Genomic DNA, 11,467 nt, shown 5'->3' with positions numbered 1-11,467 from the left:
TTCTTTCTCCTTTCTTGGGCAGGACCTCAGACAATGGGGAGCCTAGGTAATCGCTGAACTGAACACCCATCCTAGACTATTAAGTGAGCAAAAAATTAAAATTCTATAGCACAGAGATGACATTGTAGAGCCTTGCATTTTGGGTCTGCTTGTTGTAGTAGTTGATCCTTCAGTAGTCAGTCAATCCAAACTATCCCATCAACAAATGGAATGTTTCTTCATAGGCCCTTGACTCCTAATGCCCATATTTCATAAGACCTAAACCTCCTACTTCCCTAAGAAGACTGAGGTCCTCTGAAATAGGCAACCACAGTTTTTCACCTCCTCCCTTCAAACATTTATTGAACAGGCACAGGGCAAGTGCACTAGGAATGCCTGTGATGCCTGCTTCTTTTGTCTCACTGGGCATAGTTTCCTGTCTCTCTTGTTGCCTTTTTTAAACCAGGTCTCCTTCTCCAACTCTGCTGCCCTCACCACCTTCTTCTGCTTTCTCCTCTCCAGTGGTACTTTAGCTTCTGCTTTCCAACCTGCTGGCCTTGACCCCAGCGCTGAGTCAGCCTTGCTTTCATTCTGCTGTGCCAGCAAATTACTTCTCTGTTCCTCTGCCTCTTTCCACTCTTAGACTTCAGGAGCTGGGGTCTCACTTTGGTAGAAGTCCAGAGATGGGAGGGAGCAGAGATTGACCTGGTCTGGGGGCTCAGGGAAAGACATAACGGAGAGGCAGCGTTCTTGCTGATGGGTGATGGGTGATGGCTGGGGAGGCATTAGCCGAGCAAAGGAAGAAGAAGAAAGTTACAGGCAGACATGCTGCTAAAAAGAGGCTGCACCGGCAAATACACATGGCAACTGGGGTTGGTCAAGGATGCGTGTAAAAGAGAAGGAAAGTCCTCTGGGGACAGGGCTGGGGTTGGAGGTGGGGTATGAAGAAGAGCTGGAGAGTGAGGTATACATGGCAGGGGGCTCGAGCTCTAAAGACAGCCTGGATTGTCACCTCTACAAAGCTCTGGGGCCTGCCAGCCCCCACCCCACCGGCCAGCACACTCTGCAGACAGAGCTCAAACCCACAACCCAGACAAAGCTGTCAGGTGCCTCCAGAAGTGTGACCTGGGGTCCTGTGCCCCGCTTGGCCGCTGAGGAAGCTTGGGCACCCAGGTTTTGACTACAGGCCAATTCTAATTTGTAAAAATGTGAGGACGACCAAGAAGATGGGTGATGACCCCGAAGCTCCTCTTCTCCCAGCTTGTGTCCGGAGGTGCTTAGCAGCCGGCAGGGATGTGTGGGGCTGCGAGCAGAGACGCCCTGCGTCTGATTCGTCTCCCTATGCTAAGGGCTGTGCTGTTCTGGGACTGGCCCACAAAGATCCCAGATGTGGAAGTGGGCTGGGCTGTGAGCCCAGCAGAAGAACTCTTGGCACGTCAGCACTTTGTCCAAACCCTGCATTAAAAGACTGGAACAAACACTTGCATAGTTTCTAACAGGTCAAGGCCATGTCCCTGGGATGTCTACTCCAACCCTCGGAAGTTCCTGCGTGGGAAAGCTTTGAGCTGCCAGAAGAATTTAATGTACTCCAGCCAGCATGTGAGGACAAGGTCCCAGTCTCCCAGTCTCTGTAGGAGGGTAGGAGCCTAGCTTCCATAAGCACCAGTTGGCAAATCCAGATAGCCCAAGCCTGCATGGGTATCTTTCCACTTCCCCGATTCTGCTCGCCACCCCTGGTGACCACACTCAGAGAAAGATGGGATTTTTTCAATATTGGGGTTCTTAGCTTCTCCTGAGACTGGGAACCATTTGGTATGAGTGTGGGAGAGGGGTCGGGTGGCAAAACAAGTGAGCTTCATGTGTGAGGACGTATGGCTGGCTCTGGGCGGTTTCTTACCCCTTACCTCGGGTTCTGCGCATCAGACCAGTCTGAGGGGTGACTCAGCCTCTCATTGACTTGATCCTCTTTTTCCTCCTTGGCACACTAATCCCTAAAATGGTCTTCAAACTTGTTTACGTGTAGAAACGCCATTTTTTTTTCCTGATACAAATTTAGATAATGTTCCCAAACAGATAAAAGTAGATCCTCTTTTGTAGAGTGGGGAATTGGGGGGTTGCCCGTGGGGTCTAACAGACTCTCCAGGGGGAACTGAATCACCTCCAAAGAACCAGGTGTGGCAGAAACTACTGGCTCCTCCAAGGCACCCAGTCTCACCTTCTACCACTGAGCAATCAGACCCCACCCTGCAGAGTTTTGGCAGGGCACCCGTCTGGCTGCCCTCAGGCTTCTGGCCGATGGGATGTGAGCAGAAGTAAAGGGGCCGCTCTCGGTGATTCCCTTGAAAGAAAGCTCTTAGTACTCTGCTTCCTCTGCCTTCTTCCACCTGGCTGGGGAAGGGGACAGCTGGAGTGGCATCTTGAACCCACAGGTAGATATCACGTATTGACAATGTGAAGCCCAAGATGTCAGCATCATTGCCCAGTGACCCTGTGGAGCAGAGCAACCATTGCTCTGACCCCCCAACCCCACTATACTATCACCTGAAAGAGAAACAGAGGCCCATCTTGTTAAAGCCCATGTGTCTGGGTCTTTTGGGAAAGTGGCTCAGCCAGTTGCGTAACCAGAGGACCAAGGCTCCTCAAAGGAGGAGTTTGGTTAAGTTCTACACGCTCAACCTATGGAAGACCATTTCACTTATTAGGTTCCCCATGTGGCTTTGGCCCAGGTTTAAACCTTCCTCAACTCCACCCCAATAAAGAAGTCTGCAGGTTTGTTGAATGAGAAGATCAGAGTCGGTTCATCCAGTCAGTCATCCATGTAGATGCTAATTTCCGAAATGGTGTAAGAATGCAAAGGAAATTAGTAGAAAAACTGATTTTTTTTAAGATTTTATTTATTTATTTGACAGACAGAGATCACAAGTAGACAGAGAGGCAGGCAGAGGGGGGTGGGGGGAAGCAGGCTCTCCGCTGAGCTGAGAGTCCGACATGGGGCTCTATCCCAGGGCCCTGGGATCATGACCCGAGCCGAAGGCAGAGGTTGTAACCCACTGAGCCACCCAGGCGCCCCGAAAAGCTGATTTCTATTTCCTTTTCTTCTTGCATCATTTCCTGCCAGCTTCCGCCTTTTTGAATTTATTTATAAGGCAATTCTTCCTCATTTCTCTTTCCCCTTTGGATTCTCTCTGGAGTGCCTACGTAAGTTGTTCAAACATGTGACATTACATGGGTCTTCAGTGATGGCTCATGGAAAAGTAGGACACAGCTGAGTGATGGTGACTTGAATACCAGGGGATGGTGACACCGCAGGAGAGCGGGGAGCTTCCTGCTGAGACGCGGCTAAACCTCAGAGGGAAAATGGAAAAAGGTCAAGAGTCACCTACAAGTAAGAAGCAGCTGTGAGAAGAATCCTGAAATGTTTAGTGGACTTTCTTTTCAAGTTGAAATCTTAATGATTGCCATCCTTTAGGAGTCAGTCATAGGTCTAGTTGTCTCACAGACACAACATCTTATCATTACAGAATTACTCAAGGTAAACATTCCTTTTTTTTTTTTAAGATTTTATTTATTTGATAAAGAGATCACAAGTAGGCAGAGAGGCAGGCAGAGAGAGAGAGAGAGAGAGAGAAGCAGGCTCCCTGCTGAGCAGAGAGCCCGATGTGGGGCTCGATCCCAGGACCCTGAGATTGTGACCTAGGCCGAAGGCAGAGGCTTAACCTACTGAGCCGCCCAGGGGCTCCCAAGGTAAACATTCTTATTCACATTTTACAAATGAGACTGGAGAGGACACCTGGGTGGCTCAACCTGTTAAGCCTCTGCCTTTGGCTCAGGTCATGATCCCAGGGTCCTGGGATGGAGTCCTGCATTTGCTCACTCTCTCTCTCTCTGATTTAAAAATAAATATTTTAAAAAATGAGACAGGAGTTCAGAGTAAGATTAGGGATTTGGACCCAGCCGTGACCCTTTGAACCCTTTCCTCCACTTTAGACAGAAACATAAAGTATTAAGAGCTGGCCTTGGAGGATGTGATGAAGTTCGTGTGTCATTTTCGCTGGCTATGGTGCCCAGGTATGCAGTCAAACATCCTTCTGGATGTTTCTGTGAAGGTGTTTCTGGATGAGAGATTAACATTTAAATTGCTGGACTAAAGCAGATTGCCCTCCATAATGGGGGTGGTCCTCCTCCAATTAATTGAAGGCATGCATACACCAGACAGACAGACGTCCTCTGCGCCAAGAGAAATTCTTTCAACTTTGGGCTACAGACTTCAACCACAGCATCAGAGCTAGTCCTTGGGTCTCCTGCCTGCAGATTTTGGAGGAAACAGTGTTCTTGGAGATAAATGCCAGTACATTACAAACCGAAATCCCCAGAGAGAAAGTGAAGTGGGTTCTCGGCTCTAGGCTGTACTGAACGGCTGTCCGGCATCTTTAGCGGTTTCTCTGTGAACGGCACAGGGGGTAGTGAGCTGTGTAATGAGGCTGAGGCCAGACTGGTGTCCTCTCCCAGTCTGTAATCGCACATCCGTGAAGGAGTGAGTGCCTCTTTCTGGGCTCGTAGGAGGACGGCTTTTCCCAGTCTCCTTTGCAGTTAGGGGTGATGTTGTGACTGGGTTCTGGTCAAGGAAGGGTGGGTGGTATGATGTAAACTACTTCCTGCCTTGGCCCCCCAAAATTTCTGTAATCCTCCAGCTCTCTCTTCCCCCGTTCCCGCGACCTGGTAAGTTCATGCTCAAAATGAGTTGACTAGAAGAACACGGCCGCTGGCACCATATTAGACTTTGTATGAGCAAGAAATAACCCTTTAAGCACATTAACTCAACTGAGATTTGGGGTCTATTGGTTCCCTCTTCCTAGGCTAGTCTGGTCTGACAAAGGCAGCATCCATTAGTCTCTGTTGGTTAGAGGAAGCTAGGCTGCGGGAACATGGAGAGTCAATGACACAATGTTTGTAAAACAGAGCCACCGACAGATCTGTTTACACAGGCTGCTCCCTGTGATTATTTTCACAGGTGTCTCCGTGTGGGTGATGTTATATGGACACCCTACTTAAGGAACAAAGAACTTTAAATCTCTCTCGCTTCCCAGTCCAAAGTGAGCATTCCCCTGGCAGCTCTGTCCTGAGTTCCTTTTATGTAATGGCTCTGCAGAATTCAGGGTGCTGCTGTCATCTGGATGGTTGGAGCTGGGCTGTTGCCAGGCAGAAGTTGTCATCGGGGACTTTTTCACTTATTTTTCTTTTCTTCCTTCCTTTCTTTTTTTTGGGGGGTGGGGAGTAACAGTGAGTGTGCTCAAGTGTGGGGAGAGGTGAGGGGGAGAGAGAGAGAATCTCAAGCAAACTTCACGCCCAGTGTGGAGCCTGCTGTGGGGCTTGATCTCATCACCCTGGGATCATGACTTAAGCCGAAATTAAGAGTCAGATGCTGAAACAAAGGGGCCACCCAGGCACCCCAACTTTTTGGTTTTTGAATCTTCTGATTCCCATGGTTAAAGAAAGACCAAGAGGCCACAGTTTGAATATACCCCTAGCCCAAGCACTCTTAGTCATGTAATTGAAACCTAAAACTGTCACGATTTTTTGATAATGCTAATTCTGACCATAATCAAAATTAAGCTTTCGGGGCACCTGGGTGGCTCAGTGGATTAAAGCCTCTGCCTTCGGCTCAGGTCATGATCTCAGGGTCCTGGGATTGAGCCCCACATCGGGCTCTCTGCTCAGCGGGGAGCCTGCATCCTCCTCTCTCTCTGTCTGCCTCTCTGCCAACTTGTGATCTCTGTCTTTCAAATAAATAAAATCTTAAAAAAATCTTAAAAAAGAATGAAAGTCATAACAAAAATTAAGCTTTCTTCACGTCAGCATAATCTATAGTGTACACACACTTAAACTTCTGCTGCTTTTCTACCCTAGAAGGAATATCAGTTCCTAGTAATCAATCACAAGAGAAACAATATATTTCCTCATGCTCTGTCAGTTGCTGGGAGCCAGCTATAACCGCTTTCGGTCTGAAGTCTTCCTGTTCACGAGTAGCTTGTTTTCTGGCTCAATAAAATATCCATATCAAGTAAGTCTCTCCGGATTTTCTCTTGACACCATTCGAGACTGTAAGCGCAAAGAGACCAGAGTCCAAATGTTTTTGCTTCTAACTTCTTATCTTGCGATCATTAGAGTCACAAGCAGTTTCAAGAACACAGAGATCCTTTTACCTACTGTCTCCGGAACAATGACGTCGTGCAAAACTCTAATGTAATATCACTATTAGGATGTCGCTATTGGTACAAGACGAAGATCTTGTACGGAGGTCCTCAGTTTTACTTGTATCGTGTGTGTGTGTGTGTGTGTGTGTGTGTGTGATTTAGTTCTGTGCAGTTTAATCACGTGTGTGGGTTTATGTGACCACCTCCATGGCCAAGATGCAGACAGGCCAACCTTGTTTCTGTTCACACTCCCTTTCTCCCAGGCCCAGAGCAATGGCTGCCGCCAAGAAGACACTCAGTAAATCCTCGTTGAGTGAATGAATGAGCGCTGTGCTAGCTAGCTAGGGTTCTCAGAAGCCAGAAAGGGGATACAAAAATCCACCAATGTAAATGACATCCATACAACAGTCCACAGTCCAGAGGTAGGACTGGTGGGGACAGCTGTGCCATCCGCCTCTGTGCCCGGGGATGGCTGCAGCCCACCATGTCCTCGGCTGATGGGCAGGGGAAAGTCCGGGCATGCCCAGTGCTTCCAAGTGCAAGGCCTAGACATTGCACACATTGCTCCCCTTGGGCCAGAACTGAGTTGCAGGTACACATCAAGTTACAAGAGAGGCTGAGGCTGAAGGTGTCATGCACCTGCCCTTGTTCCTCCCCTCCCTGCCCTTGGCGAGGTTCCCCAAGGCGGGGAGTACTTCCCTACCCCACTGATGTTCTGCTCCGGCCAGGGGAATGTGGGCAGAAGTGACAATGTGTCAGTTCTGAGCTGAGGCCTTAAGTGGCCTCTCGTGTTCCTCCCCACCCCACCGGCACAGCTGCCACCCTCCATGAGAAGAGCCTGCCCCAAGAAGCTAGGGGTCTAGAGCTTAAGACAAGCGGAGCCCCCCTAAATCTGTTCATGGCCTGAAGCAGAGCTGCCTCTGCTAAACTGCAAGAAAAATAAACGGCTTTTTGGGGGGGGAAGTCACTGAGATTTGGGGTTGCTTGCTACGCAACAGAAACTTCATGCAGTGCCCACAAGTTCAGCCTTCACTGAGGAGTTCTACTGTTAAAGATGGAAAGAATACAGGCACCTGGGTGGTTCAGTCAGTTAAGCATCTGCCTTCAGCTCAGGTCATGATACCAGGGTCCTGGGTTCAAGTCCTGCATCAGGCTCCCTGCTTACTGGGGAGTCTGCTTCTTCTTCTCCCTCTGAGCTCTCTCTGTCTCTCTCAAATAAGTAAATAAAATCTTAACACTGGTGTAGCATGAGAATTCCGTGGGTATGACAGGGGTCCTTCCTGGACAGAGCAGGACCACCCAACTTGTGGAGGGCTCCTTTAGGCATCAGAGGATGGCTGAGCCAGTGTAGTGTGCATGAATATAACATGAGGGGAGCCCTTTCCTGGGACTGTATTGTGGATGGAAGCCCTGGAGATGGGCTGACCTGGGCCAAGCGGAATGGTGAGAGCAGACCGAGAGCCCCTCTGTCCGGAGGCATCTTGGAAATGAAGGGCAGGTTCTGCATGGGAGAGTGATGATAATGGAAAACTGTTTGCCTTAACAAATAAGATGGTCCCACTAACTAATAAAAGTTTGGGAAGAGTTTTCTCTGTGAGTCGAGAGGTGGTGCTAACAGTGGCAGCCTGAAATAAATGTGCTTCAGCATATTAAATGGTTAATCAGTGTCCAACTGTTGCCAGTACAGCTGGGGAGAAAGCGGCCACTCCAGTCTGCATCCCATACAGGTTTAGCAATGCGTGGGGAGACAGCTGCTGCTTCTTCAGGATCAAACTTTACTTCTACAGGAGCATTTCCCCACAGTGCCCTGGCTCCTCAGCACTCACAACTTGCGTGATAAATGCAGCCTTTTGAAGGAGGCAGCTCTCCGTATTACTTGCTGACTATTCTTCCAAGAACTTGAGTATACAGGATTGGCATTGGATATTTTTCTACCTGGGGCACTGCTAGAAATATGCAGGAGGTGAAAAGCTTTTGAAAGCACAGCAGTTTAGTGGTGAACATCCCTTCTGAGGTAGATGAATTCGTCCCTATAAAGTATTAGCTGCTTATTTGAAACTGAGGAAAATAAAACATAGCTTAAAGCATTTCTTCAGTTATAAACATATCCTGAATTTTATCTGGGCTGTCTTTATTTGTTGTTTTTGTTTTTTGGTATTTAACTTCCTACCTTTTGGTGTGACAATTTAAAAACACTTTAAAATGTTAAAAGACTAGAACCACAAGCGCCTCCCATCTAGATTCAGTGGTTGTTAATGTTTTACCATACTTCTTTTTCTCCTTCTCTCCCCACTCCCAACAAACCCAAATACACCAGTTTTGAAAACAAATTATTAATATGACCTCACGATCTCTAAATACTTCAGCACAAATCTCCTCAAAACAAGGGCTACCTCCTAAAATAACCCCACTGCCACTATCACGTCTAAGCAAATTAACAATCATTCTGCAATCGTAACTCATATCCAAGCCATGCTTACATTTCCCCCATTGTCTCCGAGAGATTTCTATGCAATTCTGCTATGATCTAGTCAAGGTTTGAGGATTCCATCTGGAGGTTAATCTGGAAACTCTTCTCCACCTAAACTTCTGTTCGGTTTTGACCTGTGAGGCTGATTTTTCAAAAATCCAGGCCAAATAACTCACAGAAAGTCATACATTCTTCATCTGTCTGATGGTATCTGCATGGTGCTCTTTAACATTTGCTTTCAAGCCTGTATTGTCCTTAAAATGGAAGTTAGATCTGGAGACTCTCAATTAGGTTTAAACTTTTTTTTTTTTTTTTTTCAGGAATACCGCAGAGGCATCTCAGAAGAATGTTCATGCATCGGATTTTTCCACTAGTAGTGATGCAGAGGGTAATGCCTTCATTGACAAAGTGACTGCGAAACCCCCATGGAGAAATGTCTGCCTGGAAACAGAGACTGAGGGAAATTTCACATGCTAATGTTTGATGACAGGTGCAATCCTATGACTGCAAAAAAGGTGAGAGAAAAGAACTGAAGCAGCAAAAAAGGGGAAAATGAATGCAACGTGGCTTGTTGCCAAGCTGACCATGGTTTTGTACGCAGCCCCACTTGGTCATGTGGGGCATCTCTGGAGGTGCTCTGGGCACCGTTTCATATGGGTGGAGCTGTTCTCTGGCACAAAGCCCACAGTGTGTAAATGCCCCTGTACTTCCAGATTGTGTTACCAGTGCCTCTGGGCAGCCCCTGGGAAAGTCAGGGTTCTGTGGGTCCCACTGTGTTTGACTTAGGTATGGGAGCTTCTGTAGAGCTTTCCGGTGTAATGACAGCCTTGCCGGAGGCAGAGATGCCTGTTATTGTAGGAGGAGAGGTGACAAGATGGAGCCTGGAGCTTTACAACCACCACTGGGACCTCATCAGGGCAAGTGGGTCCTGAGAGGCAGGCCGGCAGACAGGGCCAGACACATACGTGGGGAATGGGCATATGTTGGATTCAATACCAAAAGGAACATCTTTCTCTTTGAAACTAGTAATGCTGCAGAGTGACAGTTTGCCCCCGTAGCACTAGTCTATTGCCCAACTACTTTTTATGCACTGGTTTTAGTACCCATTGTTTATTCTTGCCTGAATCACTTGTTACCTCAGGAGGTGCAAGGTATGGGGGCTAGTGGTACCCACTGCTACTATACTAGGGTGTCATTTCTTCTAGGTTCTTCAGGAACACAACTGGGAATATATGTGTATGTATATATACATATGTATATATATACATATACATACACACATATACTTACATATATACATATATATGAAGTAGCATGAGTTCATATTGGTTTGGGTTTTATTAAACAGTATTTTTCTTAAAATACTTTTTATATTTTATTTTTCCCTTGATATTGGAAATTCTTGGTTCCCAATACTATTAATGTAGGTATAGTCAGAGTAGTGTGTTCAAGTTTACCAAAATAACTTTGTCTTTCATTGTTGGTTTAGTAACTAATTTTATATAGAGTCAGGTCATTTGTTTAAGGTCCATGTTTAATGCCTTTTCTTTATGATTAACTTTTTTTTTTTAGTATATAAAATACATGGTTCAAAAATGAACATTGTATCAACATATTTAATCAGAGAAGCCTTCTCCCATTGCACATCCTCTCCACTGTTTCATTTTCATTAGTTGCTGGTTTCTCCTTTACTGTATTTCTTTTTGCAAAAATCAGCAAATACGGAGCTAGAGTTGACTCTTGAAGAACATGAGGGTTAGGGGTACCAACTTCCCAAGCAATCGAAAATCCATGTGCAACTTTTGACTCCTTTAACACTTAATTACTAATACCTAACTATAGTAAGTATTATATACTGTGTTCTTATAATAAAGTAAGCTAGAGGAAAGGTTATTAAGAAAATACATTTACAGTACAGTACTGTACTGTCTAAGTGGACCCACACAGTTCACACAATGTTGTTCAAGGGTCAAATACACAGTTTAATTTCCCCTTCCTTATTACACAAAATGTAGACCACTACACACTGTTCTTTGTCTAGATTTTTTTCTTTTCGTAACATACACGCAAGAAATTGTTTCATACTGTTCATAGATTTAAGTTATACTAAAATTCATTAACTGTTTACTACATACATATGTCAAGTGTATTAGTCAGGGTAGGCCAGGCAATGTTGTAGTAACAAACCAACCCTCAAATCTTTACAAATAGTTTGGTTTCTTGCTCACATAAAGTCCTGTGTGTGGTAGGACACCCTCCCATGTCTTATAGCCATGTGACTTGGAACAGATGTCCCCTGTGGTAGCCAGGCTGAGTAGTCACGCCAGAGCCCAGTCACATGGCCCCAAACCAATACAAGAGAGGTTGAAAATGTGTCTCATTCTTCATGAAGAGGAAACAGAAACGGAATTTGGTGAATCATAGAGCATTGTCTCTGCCACACCAGACTTCACATTCATTCTCTCATAGAAATCCCACCACAGCTCTACAACGTAGGTACTTTTACTATGCCCATCTTACAGCAAAGGACATTGAGGCTTCAAGCCTCCATATGCCTTTCAAAATTATGGTGTTCCTGTGTGTTGGGATTAATTTCAGATCCAGGTGTATCTGGTATTGTTCACTAAAAAAAAAAAAACAAAAAAAAAACACAGCAAACCCATTTCATCCATGCATAAAAGCAAAATCTGCAGAAATGCTGGAGATCAGAGCAATTGGTGCAGGACAGTAAATATTTAGGCTTAGGATTAATAAGCTATTTCTTACAAAAAATAAGTGCAGAATAAAAATGAAATCCCTGGAACAATAAAGATGAAAATATCAC

The sequence above is a fragment of the Martes martes genome, assembly GCF_963455335.1.
Source record: "Martes martes genome assembly, chromosome: 5".
Classification (NCBI taxonomy): domain Eukaryota; kingdom Metazoa; phylum Chordata; class Mammalia; order Carnivora; family Mustelidae; genus Martes; species Martes martes.
This window is presented reverse-complemented; position numbering follows the sequence as displayed.